Source organism: Dinoponera quadriceps, unplaced genomic scaffold, assembly GCF_001313825.1.
Source record: "Dinoponera quadriceps isolate SergipeBrazil2010 unplaced genomic scaffold, ASM131382v1 scaffold1609, whole genome shotgun sequence".
NCBI lineage: Eukaryota > Metazoa > Arthropoda > Insecta > Hymenoptera > Formicidae > Dinoponera > Dinoponera quadriceps.
Window position 1 is genome coordinate 383,713 of NW_014555756.1, and position 19,714 is coordinate 403,426.

At 46.6% G+C, this 19,714-nt stretch overlaps 1 protein-coding gene across 4 annotated transcripts in view; it reads right to left on the bottom strand.

Annotated features, from left to right (window-relative positions):
• The window catches only part of LOC106745387 (sodium-independent sulfate anion transporter-like), a 42,678-nt gene that overhangs the window by 11,380 nt on the left and 11,584 nt on the right, over positions 1-19,714 (bottom strand). For 3 of the 4 annotated variants that reach the window (XM_014620956.1, XM_014620959.1, XM_014620957.1), the window contains exon 2: positions 1,259-1,363. The gene's annotated coding sequence lies outside the window, so the exon portion shown is untranslated. Of the gene's footprint in view, positions 1-1,258; positions 1,364-1,486; positions 1,542-19,714 lie in introns of those variants that run through there. The other variant, XM_014620960.1, reaches the window with a different exon arrangement.

Below are 19,714 nucleotides of genomic sequence, written 5' to 3' on the forward strand. Positions count from 1 at the left end.
GTGCATGGTCTATTAGCCAAGTGCTAGTAAAAGAATTGTTTCAAGAGGCAGAATATTATTATTATTATTATTATTATATTTTCTATATACTAAAAGAAATACTTCCTGTTGATAAATGGATAATAATAATAATAATAATAATTGGATTTCAAGCGGCGGTAACGTATCACGTGTCACGTACTCATCTCCCCAGAAGTTCACGAGTTCTCTATCGGATAACGACCCCGCTGATAACCGCGACTAAATTCCGCGGCCGATCCCACATAAGCCGCTGTATCTGTTTTAAACGATCATGTCCATCGATTTTGGAAGTCGGAAGCGGCAGGCACCGAGCGGCATAGGATCAAGTTCAAGATCGGAGATCTCGACGCGAAGGTTGTTAGGAAGAGGCCGCGGGGAATTCCTTCACGGTGAGTGACTCCTCTGGGCCAAGGACTCCGGCCTACGCTCTTTCGTCGCTCTCGCGGACGTTACGCGAACGTTTCACGATACGTAAAGGAGTGTACTCCTGCACGCACGCAAATAATCCCCCTCCCCCGTCGTTGCGTCGCCCGCAAATTACGACGGCGGCGTTTCATCGTAGATTTTATTAGCCGCGCGGAATTTCCCGCCGCGCGAGACGCTTCCTCGAAAAACGAAACGCTCGATAATATCCGATGTCGAATATTTAGCCCGACCTTCAGGCCGTAAATTAAGGTTCCGTTAGGGTATAAAGTATAAGATTCTGTTATTTGCAAGGGGAGTAGGCGCCGCGTCGCATCGACTAATCCGCGTGTAGGAAGAAATCTTTTCCAGAGAGACCAGCGGGATTCTGTGCGAATCGGTCTGCACGAGCCGATGTGGTCAGAAGTGGTCGAACTCTCTCAACGGTTAACTGTGCCTCGATCGTAAAGTCGCCTACATGGCCGAAACCAGATTCGAGGACCATATGAGTTTCCTTATTACCGCCATGGGCCGGTACGGCGTCGTCCACGGACGGGCATCGCTCGCGGCGCGTAAACGCGCGCGTATAAATGACACATCGCTAGGGAAATATACGCGGAGAAATTCTAAAAGTGCGGTGTATTTCGCCGAAGGCACGTTCGATCGCGTGCAATGTACGGTTATCTTCCTTTTCCTCCCTTCCCCGTTGAAGAAAAAAAAAATTATTTACGCAACAAGATGATAATTTACAACTCGTAGTTAGGAGAGATACAAGTGCCATCGAGCGCACGAATCGGGAAAAATGCAAACAGAAGTTGATAAATTGATAATTTACCTTATCTTTCCCTGGATCGTCGCCATTTGAAGCGTTCTGCTTGCTGCTTCCTTAAAACTGCAAGATCTCCCGAGTCATCCGGGCTCGTGGAAACTACACCTCGTCCTGCGAACGTGGAAAGTATTAGGTGTAAACTTCTTAAGTATTAATTTTCTATTTCGACGAACAATATTGTAAGTGAGTAAAAAATTAATATAATAAGATAATTAATAATTCATAATTAATAACCTCTGGATTTTCTGTGTGGCCGCAGGCGACACAGTTCTCAACGGAGAACGGTGCCTCCACCGCCTTCGAAGGAATTTCGAAGAACATCACGTTTCCTGGCGAGAAAACCCGAAAAGCAGGTCCCGTATTCGCGGTTAATTTGCACACCGCCCTGTATTTGTTTATCGACAAGCCGGCGCAGATATCACACCGATGTGTACCGTTAAGGACACCGTGAGGCCGCTCCACCGAGCAGTATCACATCGCGGGGAGTTCGCGCGGCCGGAATATGAAATGAAAAAGATTCGCTGCAAATACGTATTTTCTGGGGTCGAGAAGTTCCGAAATCTCAAATTTCCGCGATTCGTTTGCTCATTGAAGAAGTTGACGCATGCTCGTTCGTTCGTTCATTTGCTTGCCCGGCCGCTCGCGTTCGTTCGACCACAAAAGCAAACGTAAACACAAACGCGTTTCAGCAGCGCGAAACGATCAACAATACATGCTAATGTCTTCTTCCGCGAAGAAGGAGCGTCCTTTTGCAAATGTGCCGTTACACTTTGTCCGTCACTCTTAAGAAGCGTCCTCGGTGGACGAGGCCTGGCCAAAATAGCTGCAACGTCACCGAATAAATTTGGACGGTAACAGTAGTCGAAGGAACACGCATTCTCGCGTATAAGCTCGATTACACGCTTGTGGTTAAGAAGGCCACCGCGGACCACCCGCTCCTCACATTACAATGTTATTACATCACAACGTATTCACAGTTAAGGCGGTCCCACGCGACACGGCGAATATACGCCGGCGTTGGCCGATGCGATATCCGCCGTAAATTGTTACAAACAATTTCCGAGAAGTGATTTTAATTTTTTTCATTATATGATATTGGGTCTAATATTGGGTCAACATTTGGTAATCATTATATTTGCCAATCTTGACCTGGATTTTCTTAATTAAAAAAAGAATTCTGAAATTCTTGCAATTTTTTTTTATAATTTTCTGATATCAGTTCAACATTCATGTTCATTGTATTTATCAAGGTTGGCTTACATTTTCTTCATTATTTTTTTAAGATAAATATATGGTTTAAAAAATCGCTTTTCTCCATTTTTCTCCGAAAAGAGACCGAAAAAATCCGCGAGAAAATTGAAAAAAGAGTTTTTCCGAATCTTTAAAACTATAAAAAATTCCTGAAATTTTTATAATTTATTTTATATTTGCCTAATGTTCATTCAGCTTTCACGGTCATCGTATTCGTCAACGTTGGCCTACATCTTCCATGTCGTGCGGCAAAGTCGGCTTTGCGACGCGCTGAGAGAAGCGCGTGTCCGTATTCGAGAACTTGCTGAAGATCGTGTTCCGATCTTCCCGTTGACAGCTCAAGTGCTCGTAGCCCGTTATATTAATCAGATGTATCGCAACAATTATGTTTATATGTCCGTAACGTTATTTTTCGCGACGAAAAAGCCGCGGTATCTGGCTATTTCTCACGGACGCGCCGTTTGAAGGACCTGAAGAGAGGATAAACAAGAAGAAGGAGGCCGAAATCCAGGATACGTATACAAATCGTTCGATTGATCCCGATTTGATCCGTTGATTCTTCAAACGTTAACTTAGTACAGCTGGATGCGGAAGGAGGCCTTAAGTGAATCGTAAAAACGCAAGGGAATTCCTTAACGAAAACAATGCGCCGCAGTACTTCGCCTCGGGCGAGGATTTCAGAATGCCTCTTTGCGAAAAAAGGAGGGTCGAACTCGTGATCGTAAAACAAAAGATTGCAGGTTGCGCGTCGCGATAAATTCGCCGGGATTGTATACATTATAAACAAAATGTGCAATCGGTTCTTTCATAGATCAGCCCGCGTAACGGGCCGCTTGCTTATTCCCTTAACGATCGAGCGGAGGTCTCCGTCCACCGCGGCTCATCCTAACGTATTGCCACATAGGATAGAGATAAAGATTGCCAAGGGCCATAAATGTCGGTTACTCCCGCGAGAAAATAATAATTCGGACCGTTAGGAGCGAGAGGGAAGGACTCGCGTCGCGTCGTATCTGTCCGCTCGAGGTGACGCGCTGGTAAGACGCGAGTGCGACCGGCAGAATTTTATAGACCGTTAATGATAGCCGGCACGAGGCAGTGATTCAGTCGTCCTTGGTTGCCGATGGATCGAAGGAACTGCCGTATGTACAACAACAACGTATCGCAAGTCGGACAAAGGACTCAGGGAGCCGCGCGAGGATGATCCCGAGGAGGAGATCCGTGACGAGGAAGACGAAGAAGAAGAAGAAGAGCAAGAAGAAGATTAAAGCGCGAGTTGGCGCTCGTTCCGCGGTTATCGGTCCCAGCTATGATCGTTAGCTCGGAAGAAACACCTGCGAGGGCGAAGCGGCCGTAAACGTCGAGAAGTGACGAGAGAGGACGTCGATAATTCCTTACGACACGAGATGATACGTCTCGAGCGACGGCGGAGCTCGCGACAGCGCGCCGACGAGCTTTATCGGATACACGACAGTTACTTCACCGCACTTTACCATGCGTTAAAGTCTCTGCACAATACCAGGCAACGGGCAATAGGAACAGAGAGAGATCGTCTAGATCGCGGGTGTTACTTTCAGGGTTGATGCAGTCTTGTTCCTTAGATATAGTAATATCGAGAATTTCCAATCAGGCGCGATTACGTCGAAATATTCATGTATGTTATTATTTCCATAAATATTAATTATTCAATGAATTGGCAGCGATGCTCCGGAGGAGCAAGCAAGGTGCGCAAATATTCAGAAATGATGCGCCTGATTGGAAATTTTCGATGTCTTTACCTACCTAGGGAACGGGACTACATTAATACGAAGTCTTCTGTACGGTACGTTCACTCCGGACACGGACTTCGCAATATACGCGATTCACGCCGACACAAGCGCGGCGTCGCTTAAAATATTCAGATTGGAATTAAGGATAGACGAGTAGCAACAGCTAGCAACGTATCAATATCCGATTCCATCAGGCCAGCGGGCAAAAATGCTGGGAATGCCGAATGAATCTTTCAAGCAGGACGAGCCTCGCTGTGCGCGGAATAAATGAGCGACCGGAGGCGAGCAGTGTCATCCAGCGCTGGAATCGATCAGTGACACTTTTACGGTTGATTCCGCGACCGCTAGAATATCGACGACGACCAGCTCGTCGCCTTGCGAGTGGGTGAGGGGTGGGATTTTTTTTCTCGATGCCAATACCCGTTACAGGTACGAGACTCTCTTATCTAAATTTTCCAACGGTACCCGAGCGGGAAAACGGTCGCCTCTCACTATTTACCGCGGTGACAGCCGTTATCGGCGGCGCAGAAAATCGCAGGACGGCGGTGTAAATCCCGGCGAATAAAAGTGCAAGGTGCGTCTACGCCAAGCGTTAGAAGCGAAATCCGCGGATCACGTTGACTTTCGATGGCGAAAACACGTTGAAGGCACATTCCCCATGCGAAGAAGAAAATACTATCTTTATGAGATCAATCAGTTTCTCGGATTCGTTGATCGATATCGTTCCAGACAAAATCCGCGGATTACGTCGATCTTCGATGGCGACGTTGAAGACACGTTTTCCTCCTGAAGAAGGTACGACCTTCCCGAAATCAATCGGTCTCCCAAGGTTGATCGATATCGTGTTAAATGCAGCGGTAAACCGATCACGGAGACGCACGCGACACCTTAACCGACAGGCATGAATTATACTTTCACCACCGGCTATATGCGCAGTGTGGTCTCCTCGAAAATACATGGCCGATCAGCGGCCCGTGTTCCTTAAGTATTATACTCTTCGCCTCGCGATTTGCATATCGCGTCGAGTCATTAAGACGGCAAATTAGTGTATCTCGCCGAGAGATTAGCGGCGGAGTCACCGCGTCTCTCTCAAGATTTCAATCGTCGACGACCGAGTTCGCTCGATCGTCGAAGATTCGAGCCATCCTTTATCCATTTGATTTTTCGCGCTAACGAATCTCAGCGATCGAATCGATCTGTCGGTCCAGCGTGTATCTTTTCAAACGCGATGCAAAACAGGCATGTGTTAATTAATGATAAATATCGCCAATCAACGATTCCCGCTTTCTGATCGCTTCCGAGAACTCGTCGGGCTCGTCAAGATTAGAGCGACGCGTTTTTACCCTTTCTCTTGCTCTTGCACCTTTTTTCCACACCGTGGTAATAAATAATCGTCGCCCTAATGAATTCGCGCGGCCCATAACTACCAGTCTGGCTTGCCAACCGAAGGGTGGCGGGTCTCTCCCCGATTTTTTCGCGGAATACCGAAAGAGATACCTTCGTATCGCATGCATCGGTGATGCGTTATGGTTACACGTGGTCGGGAGGAAGGAGAGGGCAACGTTTCGGTCCGGTAAAAACCGAGCCGGCGGGGGGAATCAACACCGAAAATTTTCGTGCGTTCGTTTTTCCGTTCTCTTTTTCTTCTCTGCCGAGCGAAGCTCGCCCCGGAGGCGCGGTTTTCTCGACACCGACACGACGGTTAATTACCCTTCGCGTTGTGCGCCTATACTATGCGCGAGGGAACCTGAATTACGGGGTCTCTCGGAACGCAAAAAAGCCGGAGTGCGTCGGTGTGCAAAGCGGAGGAAGGGAGAAAGGGGAGGGGGCGAGAGTGAGAAGAGGAGAAGCGCTCGTGCGAAGGGACGCTCAGTTATTTATAAATCACGCTAAGATATCGCAGCCTTCCGAGAGCACGGATGCTCTCCGCTGCGTTCCTTGCGTCGCTCCTCCGTCTCATCGCGTGATATCGACGATGATAACGAAAAAGGGAGGATTGCGAACGAAAAAAAAGAAACGAAACGAAAGGGGCCGATCTTTACACGACTGCGACTCTTCGCGTCGCGCTTCGTCGCCGACGACGATGACGCGCCTCTTTCATCACTTTCTCGCGTGTTGCTGCTTATGTTTCACTTAGACCTTACATCCTCATTGCACGCATCGCACGCATTCGACGGAGATGACGGCGCAGAGCGGATCGAATACGACAGATAATCGTCAGATCGAATCTAGATCCGCTAAATGGAGGAAAGATGGAGAATTCTTCGTCGGTCGAGAGAAACCCAGTCGCACTTTTTGTCGCTCGAACGTCATCGTTTTTGCCGGACATCTCATTTCCAGGTTGCTAACAACTTGCTTCTTTCGATCCGCGATATGACACGCAGATACGAGGAGGGAAAATAAAACTCGAGTTACCGCGAAGACGGATGAATCGGATTTGCGAAATAAAGAACTGGAGCATTAAGGGACGCGGTGTATGCGTGTGCACGCTCACGACTTAATAACAGTATATCATACAGAAATATATATATATATATAAGACGTGCGCACGCGAAAGTACTTGAAATATTAAAGCTGGTTTGAGATCGCCGCGGCTCATAAATCATCACGAGCCCCGCTCTGCCGTACCTGAGTATATTCGCGCGTCGACAGGATATTCCATCTTCTAAGTATGTGCGGTGCGCGTGAGCTCTGAACCCTTTCGGGCCCTCCTAATGACAAACGCCACCGTACCCTCTTGCAAACCACATCGACTGCGAGCTTTACGATCGTCAGGGATCAGCGTGCACCGGCAATTGATCATCATTGAGAAATCGCCGATCAACACGTTACGATTAACGATGGGAACGAGCGATTAAAATTGATTCTTAACTAAGTAAGGACAAACTCGAGAGTCGCGTGAGAGAGCGCATGTACATTATATGTAATTCCAAAGTTTAATCCGTATTTATAGTTAAATTATCTTGGGGGGGGGGAGCTGCTTAAAAATATATCAACTCAGGTACCGTCCAATATTTTACAAATTGATTTTTGACGTCATTTTACGAAGATGCGAACATATATTTATATGAACTACACATTCTCTTTACAGAATGACTTCAAAAAACAACTCCTAAAAAATTAGACGACAAATATTTAAGATACACCCTTTATTTATTAGCCACGACAGTATAAAAATCTACGCTGCCTCTCTGAATTACTTTCGTCCGTGTGCGCGTTGTGTAGCGCGAGCGCGAAAAACACGACGATGAAGAGTCGCCGTCGAGCGGTTTCTATCGGTCGTCTATTAGCCGCTGCGCCCGGAATAAAAGTCGCGATGGCAGGTGAATCGCGCGTGTCCCCCGCGGACGAATAATTCATGGATCGGCGCACGAGACTTCCGCGCTTTATCCCGCGGCTCGTTAATTCAGAATCCCTTCCGTAGAATGGCCGGCTAGTCCTCGTTCCTCGGCTATCCACCGCGAAGAGACTACGTACGTACGTCTGGACAAGGGAGCTACCCGCGATTTTTCCCCGAGACATTTATGGCGAGCGCACCTTGAAGTACGGTCCATTGTACTCCCTTTTCTACATGCGTTTAGTTTGTGCGTAAATACACGCAGAAACTCGCGGTGAGCCGCGCCGCGGCGGACCCGTCGCGCCATTTCAGAAAGATCGCGTACATTTATATTGTATTTTTTTTTACCAACGCACGTGGATACGTAATGATAATAATAGTTTTAACTCGTGCTCTCTAGATGCGTGCGGTGTGCACGTACAGTTCATACGTGCGATCACTTTGAGTGAGACGACACGCAATGGGCGAGGCGAAAGTATGAACTTGTATCTGACCTTAGCCCGAAGTGAACTGACGTTTATAAAGCAATTATAGAATTGTGACCAATTGAGATCAATTAGGCAAGATAAAAATTAGATTTGATGTACGGAGTAGTAGCCTTTTGGAAGAAAGATAAAGAAAGTAACGGATTAATATCGAAATGTCAGGTGAAACAAGCGCGTTCACACAAATATTATTCTCCTTCCTATAAAGGATAGCGCCTCATTCTTTCTTTGTCTTCCTCGCGAAAATGTCGTTAAACATAAAAAATATATTCTGCACGACAGTTGGCAGGAAAAGAAGCATCGGAGGCATCGACTACTTTTAATTTGGAGAGAAACCCGGAGCGTGAACGGCACGGAAAACGATTGTATGGCCCGGAGGGGCCGAAAGATCTACAGAAGCTGCGGCGAGTTCAACGCCTCGGCTTCTCGTTTGCGCCTCGTCGTCCTCGGGAACCCTTGTATGCCTTAGACACGAGATGAATGAGCGAGACACGTCGAAATTTCCACAGGACCCATCGTTACACACGGAGTTTGCGACACGACGATAGATGGACAATCGCTGATGATCATCGCCGAGGTAATCACTGGCTCTGACCTTCGAGCGCGTCATGTGCCGGGAATATCCTCCTCTCATTTTTTTCCTACGCTGACGTCTGTCACGTTTTCACGGCTATTTCTTATAATTTTGGCAGCTTCTTCTCCGCGTAGAGTTCGTCGAACCACGCGCGTCGGAGCGCTGACCGTCATCGACGGTCGTCTATAATTTAGCATTAACTCGCATTTTGATAGAGGATATTTACGGTTCGGATTACGATTCGGTGGTGAAAAAAGAGCACATCGGTACACGGAAAAAAATTAGTCTTAAATCAAGAATAGATATTCCCGTATATAAGCAAGAATATCATAATCTTCTTAGAAGAGTTGTAGTCTCGACTTCATTGAACTTATATTGATGCAAGTATTATTTGAACTCAATTCAAGGCGAAACATTTTCTCGCTTATATACGAGAATACCTATTCTTGATTTGAGACTAATTTTTTTCCCATGTAGCCTCGCGATCCGAAACTCTTTATATCGTCCGGATAGATGCCCTAACTATACACGATTTTTTCTCCATATGCGAAACGTCAAAGTAACATAAAAATGTCGAAAGTTTCCGAATTTTCCAGTTACCTAATACGAAAATCCCACCCTCGCCTCTCTCTTTCTCTCTCTCTCTCTCTCTCTCGTCGTAAGATACCCGACGAGTGCGTGAGCTTTCGAGTTCACCGATTCCGCCTCCGGCTCGCGTTTTCATTCATCGTCGCGTCCGGCCGCGTCAGCGTGACTCGCGGCTGCTCTCGCTGATTCACTTTTTTTCTCTCTTCTCTCCCCCCTCTCCCCCTCCGTCGCTCTTTTTCCTTTGCTCCCTTTTATCAGATTCATTACCGCCGATATATAAATAGCGGAACCTGTTCCGCGGGGCCTCCGATGATCGTAGGGCAGGGAAAACCGTATCGGCGCGAAAAAAGGCGCTCGCGCGCACGGAGAGACGCGTATCCAAGGTGCGTATCAAGGCCGACGACCAACAACAGAAGAATCGCGACATAACTCCCGTGTATCTCGTGTATGTTGCGACGTCGACGCCTTTACTTTCCGCCGATACGCGCCCTCGCTTCCTTCGCTTTCGTACCTGTTTTTTCGCGGCATGCCCCTCGGCGCTTTCGTGTCGCCTCGGGCACTGCGTTCAATTCTTCTTTCTATCGATATCGATGTCGTCGCCAGTGAAATAACAAAACCCGCTCCGCTATCCTACTACTCTGCGTAGGAGCGCGGAACGTAACCTGTGCGTAAACGATCAAGATATTATTGCCAACAGTCACCGTGAAGAACGCACTTTACCTGCACGGTACGCGCCGAACGCGCTTATACGACGATAAGCGCTTCCCTTTGCACGCGTCGCGATGAAGCGATGTCGCGAAGAAGGTGTCATTATAATCGAGGAAGGACGAGAGGAGAGGAGAGAACGTTGGTTCGGTAAACGAAGAAAGAATCCCGAGACGTTTCACCCACGCGGCGGAGACGCGTCTCGCGAAGGAGGATAATCGGCGACGATATCGGGACACATATTCCCGGTCGGCGCGAAATACAACGTGTCACTTTAACAAATTCTATGGTTGCGATAATTAGCGCGAACGGAGACGTGAGAGACGGGGATGCGAATCAGCAGAGAATGTCGTCGGAATTCTCCGGTGAGGAGGTGTGAATCCCAGGACGATATATATCAGGGTCCGGTGTAATGTGTAACATCGAGCGTGTGTAACGATCGGGACACGGTTTGTGCCCCCTTCCACACCTGCACGCGCGGCCACGATTCCTTCTCGCGTGCACACACGCACATAGGTGCGCTCCACGCACACCGGCAGGCCAATTGGAGAGCCAAGTCTTGGCCAAGTCTTTATAAGTAGGAGCCATCCGCGTCCTCAGGACTTACTCCCTCTCGGGAACGTGCCACGATCGGCAAGCGATTTTGCAGAATAGTTGCTGAAAAGTCGCTGCAACGTCGTCGTAGTCGCAACGCCGTCGCTGTTCTTTCTCTCTCTTTCTCTCTCTGTCTGTCTCTCTGTCGCGGTCACACGCGAGTTCCGAGGACCAACGGGGGATTCGGCTCGCGGATCAGGAAACGAGCCGTAGAATCGCGAGATGACGGCGAGGATCGCGGACGATTGAAGGGAAACGACGGGGATTCTTCGAGTGCAACGAGATGTGAGTCCATGCATATGTTTCTTTTTTCCTCATCGCGACTCGTGCTTGCGCCGATTAATCGGGCCGCGTTTTCCTTCATTCGCTTACGAAAGCCCAGTGAAAATCAACCGCCCTTACATTTTTAATCAATTCGGAGTTGCGGTCGAGGTGATACTGACGGTGTTGCCGAGAGTGATACGGGAATTACGCTCGGATCACGTTAATAATTTGTTCAATATTAATAATTTTACTCTTGAATAAAATTAATTAATAACATATCCAGCAATAATGTTGTCATCGGACAGTTTAGCTAAATATGTTTAAAGAAACAACATAGCACATGCGAGAAGTGACCAAAGCAATTAATTGCGATTAATAATTAATAAACGAATGAATTACGACGATTCTTTAAGGAAATTACCGTGACGGTACAAACTTGGCATCGCGAAGAACCGACGAAGACGAACGGCTAACTAAATAAGAGAACGACTGTTTAAATAAGAGAAAAAGTGTCTCCCTTTTCCGGAAACGTAAATCTCGTTTACGCGATAATTCTTTTTTCGAGGATTTTTTGCGGGGTCTCAATATAAACTAGTCGAGCAAATATAACTTATCGCCTGCAGCTCTGGCTTTTCGTGGAAATACCGGATGCGGGTATTTCTTCGCCTGCTCTCAAGAGAAGTAGATCGGCGAATCATTAACGAAGGTCTTAAAGGGAAGCGATTAGCATAAATTTCGACGTCCGAGGTACTTGGCCGAAGGTTTAGGCAGCCTCATAAATACACGTGTTGACTGTCCGATTACGATACGCCGGATAACTGAAGTCGGTCCCCGAAAATTCCGCACCGCTAATATAAGCTAATATCGATAATCGAGCCTAATGACGCGTTGAGTTGTCCAAACAGCTTTACATTTTTTTCTCGCGTATCGTGCTAATTTATGCGGCAATGTCGTCTAACGATTTCAATCGTAAAAGGAGGAAATAAAAATCCTATCAAAGAAAGGAAGATAGGGAGAGGTAAAATCTGTTCAGGTGAATTTTCAGTTTGGAATTTCCTGCGAACATTTCTAAGTTAAACGACGAGTAGTGGCATGTTATCGACCCGATAGTATATATTAAAATTTGCAGTAAATAATAATAATATTTATTGGACGCTAATAATCACAGAGTCTAAAAGTATTGAAGAGGCTATGTTAAGAGCGACCAAAAGACTAAAATTAACTTAATAAAAATATCCTTTATTATACAAATAATTAAATGCTTCTCTAATGGATACTCCCTGATGGGCTTGTATTTTAATGTCTCAAAAATTGGTGAAATAAGAAATTATTCACATAACATACGAGGAAACATTTGAAAACTGGAATCCTCTTTACGTTATTCGTACAACAAAAATGTTTAAATAAGTATAAAATCTACATTCATTAATTTATTTTATCGCGTTATTGCCGCTTAAAGCCCCGAAAATTGGACATCCGTCGGCATAAAGCGCTCGTAATCGTTATATGTCTTGACATGGGTCATCGTGTAACTGTTTCACTCGGTCGTAACGTTGGGATTTACAGTACTCACAACGTGTCCGATGTAAACGAGCGTCGTCGCCGAAATATTCCCCGCTTGATCGCGAATTCGCGTCACGGCCCGGGCAGCTGGCTGTATTTGGATCGACATTCCGCGATTCGCATGCTCGGCTCGAGCCGGCCGGCCGGTCGATCGATCGATCGTTTCGTCGCCGCATCGTTCGATCTTGGCATTGAACCGATCAGCCAAGAAGTAGTAGCAGCTTCGCTTGCGGCTGCACGATGCATTATTTACGCCTGTAAGCGCGTAAACGCGCGTGTGCGCGCGCATACTCCTGCGTAACTCTTTGTCCCCCGGCATTGCCTCGTCGCAATCGACGAGAGAGAACTTTCGTAATCTGTAGATGGCCAACGGCCTTAGTCGCGATACCGCCCCCGAAATTAATTTTGGTTTAATGCGCCATCGGAAAACGCCGCACGTGCATCACGCGGCGAGCGACCCATGCGGATTCGATCTTAACGCAACGATGACACGATTGCTCATAACGTCCGTATTAAAATCGAGAATAGTACACGAGGCATCATCAGACCTTGTAATAAATCATGATTCGATTTTAATGTTTTCTTGCAATCGACCGGTACGTACATTGTGAAACTCATTTAGTTGATTCAAATAAAATTCTTGTTTGGATCACTGCAAATCCTTCTGAAGCTGAAGTTCTTCTTCTACACATTTCTTACACGTAGCTTGCTTGTTTTAAATCGTATCATTTAACACAATTGGACGTGTTAACTTAATACATCGTAATTTAACATGTTAGTTTAACAGGATTAGACGTTTTAAATGGCGTGAGCTAAATCGGCAAAATATAAAATATATTTATAAAAATAACTTCAGTCAAATGTGTTTCATTATGAGACGTTTACGCGTGTAGAAATAATACATTTGGATTTACGGTGATATAACCTAACGAATGTTTTGGTTGTGAAAACCAAAATTTAGTTCTCCGAATCAAACCTTTTCCATTTTCATTTCAAAGAACCAAATCTTTGGTTCAGGGGACCAAATTTGGATTCCCACAACCAAAATATTTGTTTCTTCATATCCAAACAGGAATTTTGTTTGAATCGATTAAGCGGGTTTCTCAATATAATTTATTCATTCAGTGACAATGGAGAAAATGGAAAAATCGCGACTCTTACGCGAAGGGAACAATCGTTGCGTCTGCGTGGAAACGCGTGACATGAGATTCGTCGCGGCAAGAAACGCAATTAGCACGCTGCTCACGCAAGCACGCGGCCCTTTTTGCCCATCAACGGCAAAAACGTAGGTCCAGGACGTCTGGCGAGAGATGGTTCCGCCGTTTGCAGCCGCAGCTCGATTTCCGAGACGCAGGTGCGGCGTTTTTGCGTCCTGTGAACGTTCATCTTAAATTTACCACACAATCACGTGCAGAGAGTCAGCGAGCGAGACGTCGATCGTGGTTAACATCGGCGCGACGTAAGAAGCAGTCGGCGCGCGCGTTACTTTGTCGATCGCGCGTCGACGAGAACGTCGAAAAAGGAATCTCACTAGAGACACACGCCGGGCAATAGTTCTCAGAGTAAAAACATATGCAATTACAACACGCGGGCTCATCACCGAGAGAACCCCCCTCCGGCTCTTGCAAGGACTTGACGCGAGGAATGTTTCCATTATTAACGATATTTTAACGAGCGAGCTTTATGGGAGAATGCAGCCTTGAAGCCGACTGAGACATTCCGAGACGGCGGGCAAAAAGCCGCCGGGTAATTTTCGCGTTAAGGGAAAATCGAAAACTGACTCACGTGTCGGCCGAGCGCGCGCTCAATCGCATTTTCCGCTCGGGGGAAAAGAGATATCCGGCGTACGTAGTTGCACCGACGCGCACGGAGAAAACAAATTTTTGGTAGAACAGCGAATGTTTGTCGATATGGTGGCAGCAAAACAAAATTTATTCAGGCAGCAAAAAGTTTGTTTGGACAGCAGAAAGATTTGTTAAGAATATCAATTGCTGTTTGCTAGATATACGGACAATTAATACTCTTAACGAATCTTTTTGCTGTCCAAACCATTATCTGCTGTTTTTGCTGTCTAAACAAATTTTCCCTGCTGTCACTATATCGGCAAACATTTGTTGTTCCAGCAAAATTCGTTTTCTCCATGCGTTTCAATGTCAGAGGCAAGCTTCATCGTTGCCCATCGTTTCCGTCGGCGTTCAACGTTCCACGGAATCACGGAGAGTCTCGCCCAACAATAAAGAGTCGTTGCGAGAGTCACCCGCTAAGGAGTAAAGAATTTCGTTCCATGCGCGCCACGTCGACAGCTCCGCCGGTCCATTAATTGCGTTAAACAAGACCCTTACCGCGCCAATTTCCATTGATTCATCGCGGTCCGCAATTACGCTCTATTTACGTCCGCGCTAATTCGCACCTGCGGCTTTCTCATTTTCTCAGAGATAGCCGCGGCGCGTACCACGCGAAGGCAGCCTTGAACCCTAAGCGCGCTGCTCGTCACTCGGTGACGGGTTTATCGAGGCCTCTGAGCCCAGCTAACTCATAACGCATAAATTTTAATCACTTCTCATTCCGAATACTTCTAGCATTCCGCCTGACAAGTTACGATGGCTCGGCGCTTCATCAGTTTCGACTCTCGGAGGCGAGAATAATCAATGTTTGCAGGGTTGCTTGTAGAATCGAAGAAACCGCCGAGTCCTGTCCGGCAGGCTTAGAGAATTCTGGACTTTACGTGCCCATAAAAGCGACGTGTTTCCGAGCGAGCTTTTATGCGACGCGCAGGGTAGGTCTACGGGACACCCGCGTGATTATAGTGGCAAATAAAAGAAAAACAATGAAGAAAAAAAGAATGGAAGATGAGAGGATGAAGGAAGGACGGCGGAGACGAGAGGGAAGACGCAATTTACAAGTGCCCCTTTAATTGCGATGAGTCGCTACGAAAGAGAGAGAGAGAGAGAGAGAGGCGGAGGAAGACAGGGATGTTGTGAGTCGACGAAGAAATCCACGGTATCATTGACCAGCGACAGCGTCGTAAGCAATTTTATTATTAACGCTACGCACCGTTAATTTCCCCTCGCGACGTTGCTTCATTCGCCCAGCCCAGTCGGGGAAGTTTATATTGCATTTCACACCTGCGACAGGTAGCAGCGAGCGAGCGAAACTTTTTGCGCTCAGGGAGGGAAGGATTCGTAAAACCGACCGTGAAACTCCAGTCTCAGCGCGATGAATGTCTAATCACTCTTCGTGTGTAATCGAAAAGTTTCGGAAAAAAATTCTCCCTTCCTCCTCCGTTTCTCCGCTTGAACTCCACTTCAAGAAGAAGCATTAAATAAATCTTCAACTAATAATCGTTTTTTGTTTGTGCTTTGAGGAGAATGTTCGGTGTTGGAAAATCGAGGGTGAACCCGAGTCGAAATTTTAGTCCTACATTAAGTCTACTTAGTTCTACATTAAACCTTCGACTGAAGAAGACGGAAATATCTTCTCATTTGCAGCATCGAAGGAGCACCAAAAATACTTTTTTGATGCTACAGAAAGAATTTAGACCTCTCGGGGGAAATTTTAAAATCTACATTAAGTCTTCAAGCGGAAATAACTTCCCACGTGTAGCATCAAAGGGAGCACAACGGAGGACCCCTGAAGACTTAATGCGAAATTGAACACACTTGATGTAGAACTGAAATTTGGACTCGCGGAAGTCTTTCCGGCGACGCGCGAACGAGGCGTCGAAAATTCCGCAACGCTATATGTGAGCACACAATGCTCCGAAATGATAATCGCTATGCCGCAATAATCAATGCGGCATTAGATCGCCAGCTGCCTCCGGAGGAATTTGCCTTACGCCTCGCGATTTCATCGAACAATGCAAGGTTGCGTTACGCGCGTTTACCCCGACTAACGAAACGTTCAGAAACAATTCTTCGGCTACTCGGAAGGGAAGCGGAGAGGGAGGAGGAGTTTACGTATTTTTTTGTAACGGTTGTGTGCGTCTGACTGTAATGCAGGGGAACCGGGAGAACGAATTCGAGATTATGAATAAACGTACGAAATGAATTCAATTACCGGGCTCCTCTCCTCCCCCATCTCTCTCTCTCTCTCTATCTCTCTCTTTCTTTTTCTCTTCCTCGTCGCGCGCCGCATTTTTCCAAGAAAGAAATAATTCGCAATCCTCTCCGCGGTAATACAAACGAATGCATTTTTCTTTAACCGGTAATCGGGCAAATTATTTTGTGCTGCGAGAGCGAGCAAGCGAGCGCGCGCGGAGAGAGAAAGAGAGACTTTCCGTTCTCGTGCCGCCAGCGCTCACCGAGAGTGCGTATACCCGCTGCAAAGAGGGCAAAAGTGGAATTGGCGGGAGAAGAAACGACCTTGCTACTTTCAACGGCAAGGCTGCACTTACGTGCGCCGGTGCGCACGCTATCATAACAATCCCAGGTTCACTGCACCGCGAGTCGCGTCGCCCGAGTGTGGTAGCCCGAGAGAGAGAGAGAGAGAGAAATACCATTTTCCTCTCGAACGAGCTTGCAGCGCGTTCCGAGACAATTAGCCCTCCACCCTTCTGCCTGAATACGCCACGTGAGACGCAGCCTTGAGGATTTACACTCGCGGACGACCTCGCGGACTACGAGCGAGCGCAACGCCGTAAACGCAAATTACAAGTCAGAAACAAAAGAAGCGCTGAAATCGACGGGAGACTTCGCTCTCTCAAGCACAAAGCGCGAGGACCGAATTGATCGTGCGAATTATACAATTACGACGATAAGTTCTCTCAATAGACTCATGGATTGTGATTGCGACTTTAATTCCGAAACGAAAACGTGACGAACTTAAAGACGTACGACAGAACGTACAACGGCCAGTCACAGGACGGTTGCAACATTTTTTTTCTTTTTTGACGTGTTTCGAAACATACAAAAGTTACGACGAATCTATGATTCACGAACATGCGCAGTAGACAGACAGCTGTCAAAATTAATTATATATACATGTTTCTGACATGTTTATAATTTTGACAGCTGTCCGACTATCATCTACTGCGCATATTCGTGAATCATAGGTTCATCTCGTGTGTTCCGAAATATATAAAAAAAATTATTAAAATCGTTCTATGACCGGCTGTACACCGCTTATCCTTCGCCATCCACGAGATAAAAAGAGAAAAGAAAAAAGGAAAACGACGAGTGAGTCAAGTCAGTCCTCGATCGAGCGTAAAGGACGCAAAGAGATTCAAGGATCGAAAATGTATACGTGTATATATATTTTTTATCTTCCGCCAATTTCCTACAATTATTATAGCGAGTTATCGACAATTCGCTCGCGACGTTAACTGGCTTAACTGTAAATCTCGATTTCCTGAAACGCGCGCCGCGCGATTGAGAGGCGTCACCGTGTCGAGGACTTCGGTGATCGCTTTTAATTCGAGGCCACGCTTCGTTTCGCCTGTACAGTTACTCGAGCCGAACGTCGCTTTAATTAAGAAAATTCCCCGGGCGTAATCGCGCAGTGTAATCCATATCGCGACTCGAAGTTGTAACTTCCAAGTTAATTATGCGAGACACTGAGCCGCATCGAAAACCAGATCCACGATCGATCTTTAATGACGTGGCGCCTCATATTTTCGCACAGGCGCGAGATTCCTCTTTTTCTCCTTTTGTCTCTTACACAAACGTTAAAGTTTACGTTCGAGGCAGGTGTTTCGTACCAGGGTGAACGAAAAACCGTTACCCCGTGTAATCGCAAATTCCCGTCGCGTGTTTTACAAAAAAAGAAAAAGAAAAAGCCTTACGACGTTATCCGCAATAGTGTAGCATCAATCTCCCCGGCTATATCAATCAATGTCATCGATGATAATCAAGCAATAATTTACTACTTTTAACGGGGCAGTCTCGAGGTCGTCAAACCGTCGTCGGTGCGGCCCTCCGCAACGATACTGACCGATGTTCGGCCACAATTAAATTATCGGCGCACCGTAATCGCCGAGCCGGCGAATTTCATGTCCCTCGTCTCTCATTTTCGCGAGCAACAAGAACCGTTAAACCTCCAACCTCCGTAGAAGCAGAGAGTGAAGGAGGAGGAGATGTGCAATAACTGTCGATAATTGCAAGGTTAATGCGGCCCGTGCGCTGCCCTGTATCTTTTTCTCTTTCTCTCCTTCTCCCTTCAAGCCCTTTGAAGGCCGCAATAAAGATGTATTCTCGATCGTACGTTTCGAGGGAAAACGCACACATGATCTGTCGCTTATGTGCCCCGGTATTTCCTCGTTCCCGTGTCATTCCGGTGCGGTGGACCATCGACGGATCTTCAAGTTCGCAACGGATGCACCCAGCGAGTCGTAATGTAATGCGAGCCATTAACGTGGCGATTTTCCAGGATCCGCGCGATAAAGTCCCTTATAAATGATCGGAGGCGCAAAATTAAATCAAACGCTTAGCGGGCGCCGTTGACACCGCCGTGAATATCCCCGCGCGCGTCTGTATGTAACGTACCGTACTAATTCAGGTATAAATTAATTTTCTTTCCATGCGTTATTTACGGTAATAATTTGCGCGAAATGAAAGGATAAAGTGCGGAGTCGTCGTAGCGTGACCAGCGTAGGCAAGCGCGAAGAAGTCCGATGTACTTAATCGTCGAAGATTTCGATGGCGGCAGTTATCGGATATTGTCGTCTCGATGCGTCACTTTTAATCGTGTGAGTGTAAGAGGTCGGAGGAGAGAGAGAGAGAGAGAGAGAGAGAAAGAGAGATTATTCATTGCATTCTGGGACAAATCGTTTGTAACATCTCAAAGAGTATGATACAATTGCAAATAGAGAAAATTATAGTATGATGTAAAAGGCATGAAACTAGTTCCATATTTAATTGAATTTACAAGCTACTTATGAACAAAAAATCAAAGAGAGAGAGAGAGAGAGAGACCTTGCTCGGATCGAAAGCTGCTCGGAGCCTCGCTTTCTCACCGGTATCGTCGCAAAAACGAGATCTCGGAAATTATACCCCGCGAACGACGAGCCGAGCGAGACATTCCCCATCGAAGTGATACTTCATTTGGATTTGTCTCATCTCGCACATTCGTTTCCACGTGACTTCTATTACGGGCGCGCCACTAAATCTTATCTCGTTGCTCCATTAAACCATTCCAATTAAGTCACGCGATATCGCCTTCGGCTGAAATTTAAATCGAGCCGACGTTTCGACGAAATAAGTATCGGCGCTTACCGTACGAAAAAGAAAAATAGGAAGTAGCAGGAGGAGGAGAAGAAGAAGTAGGGGAAAAGAAAGAGAAAAGGGGAAGAGGTGGGGGGGGGAGGGGAAGAAGACGAATAAAACGGTTAATTACACTGTT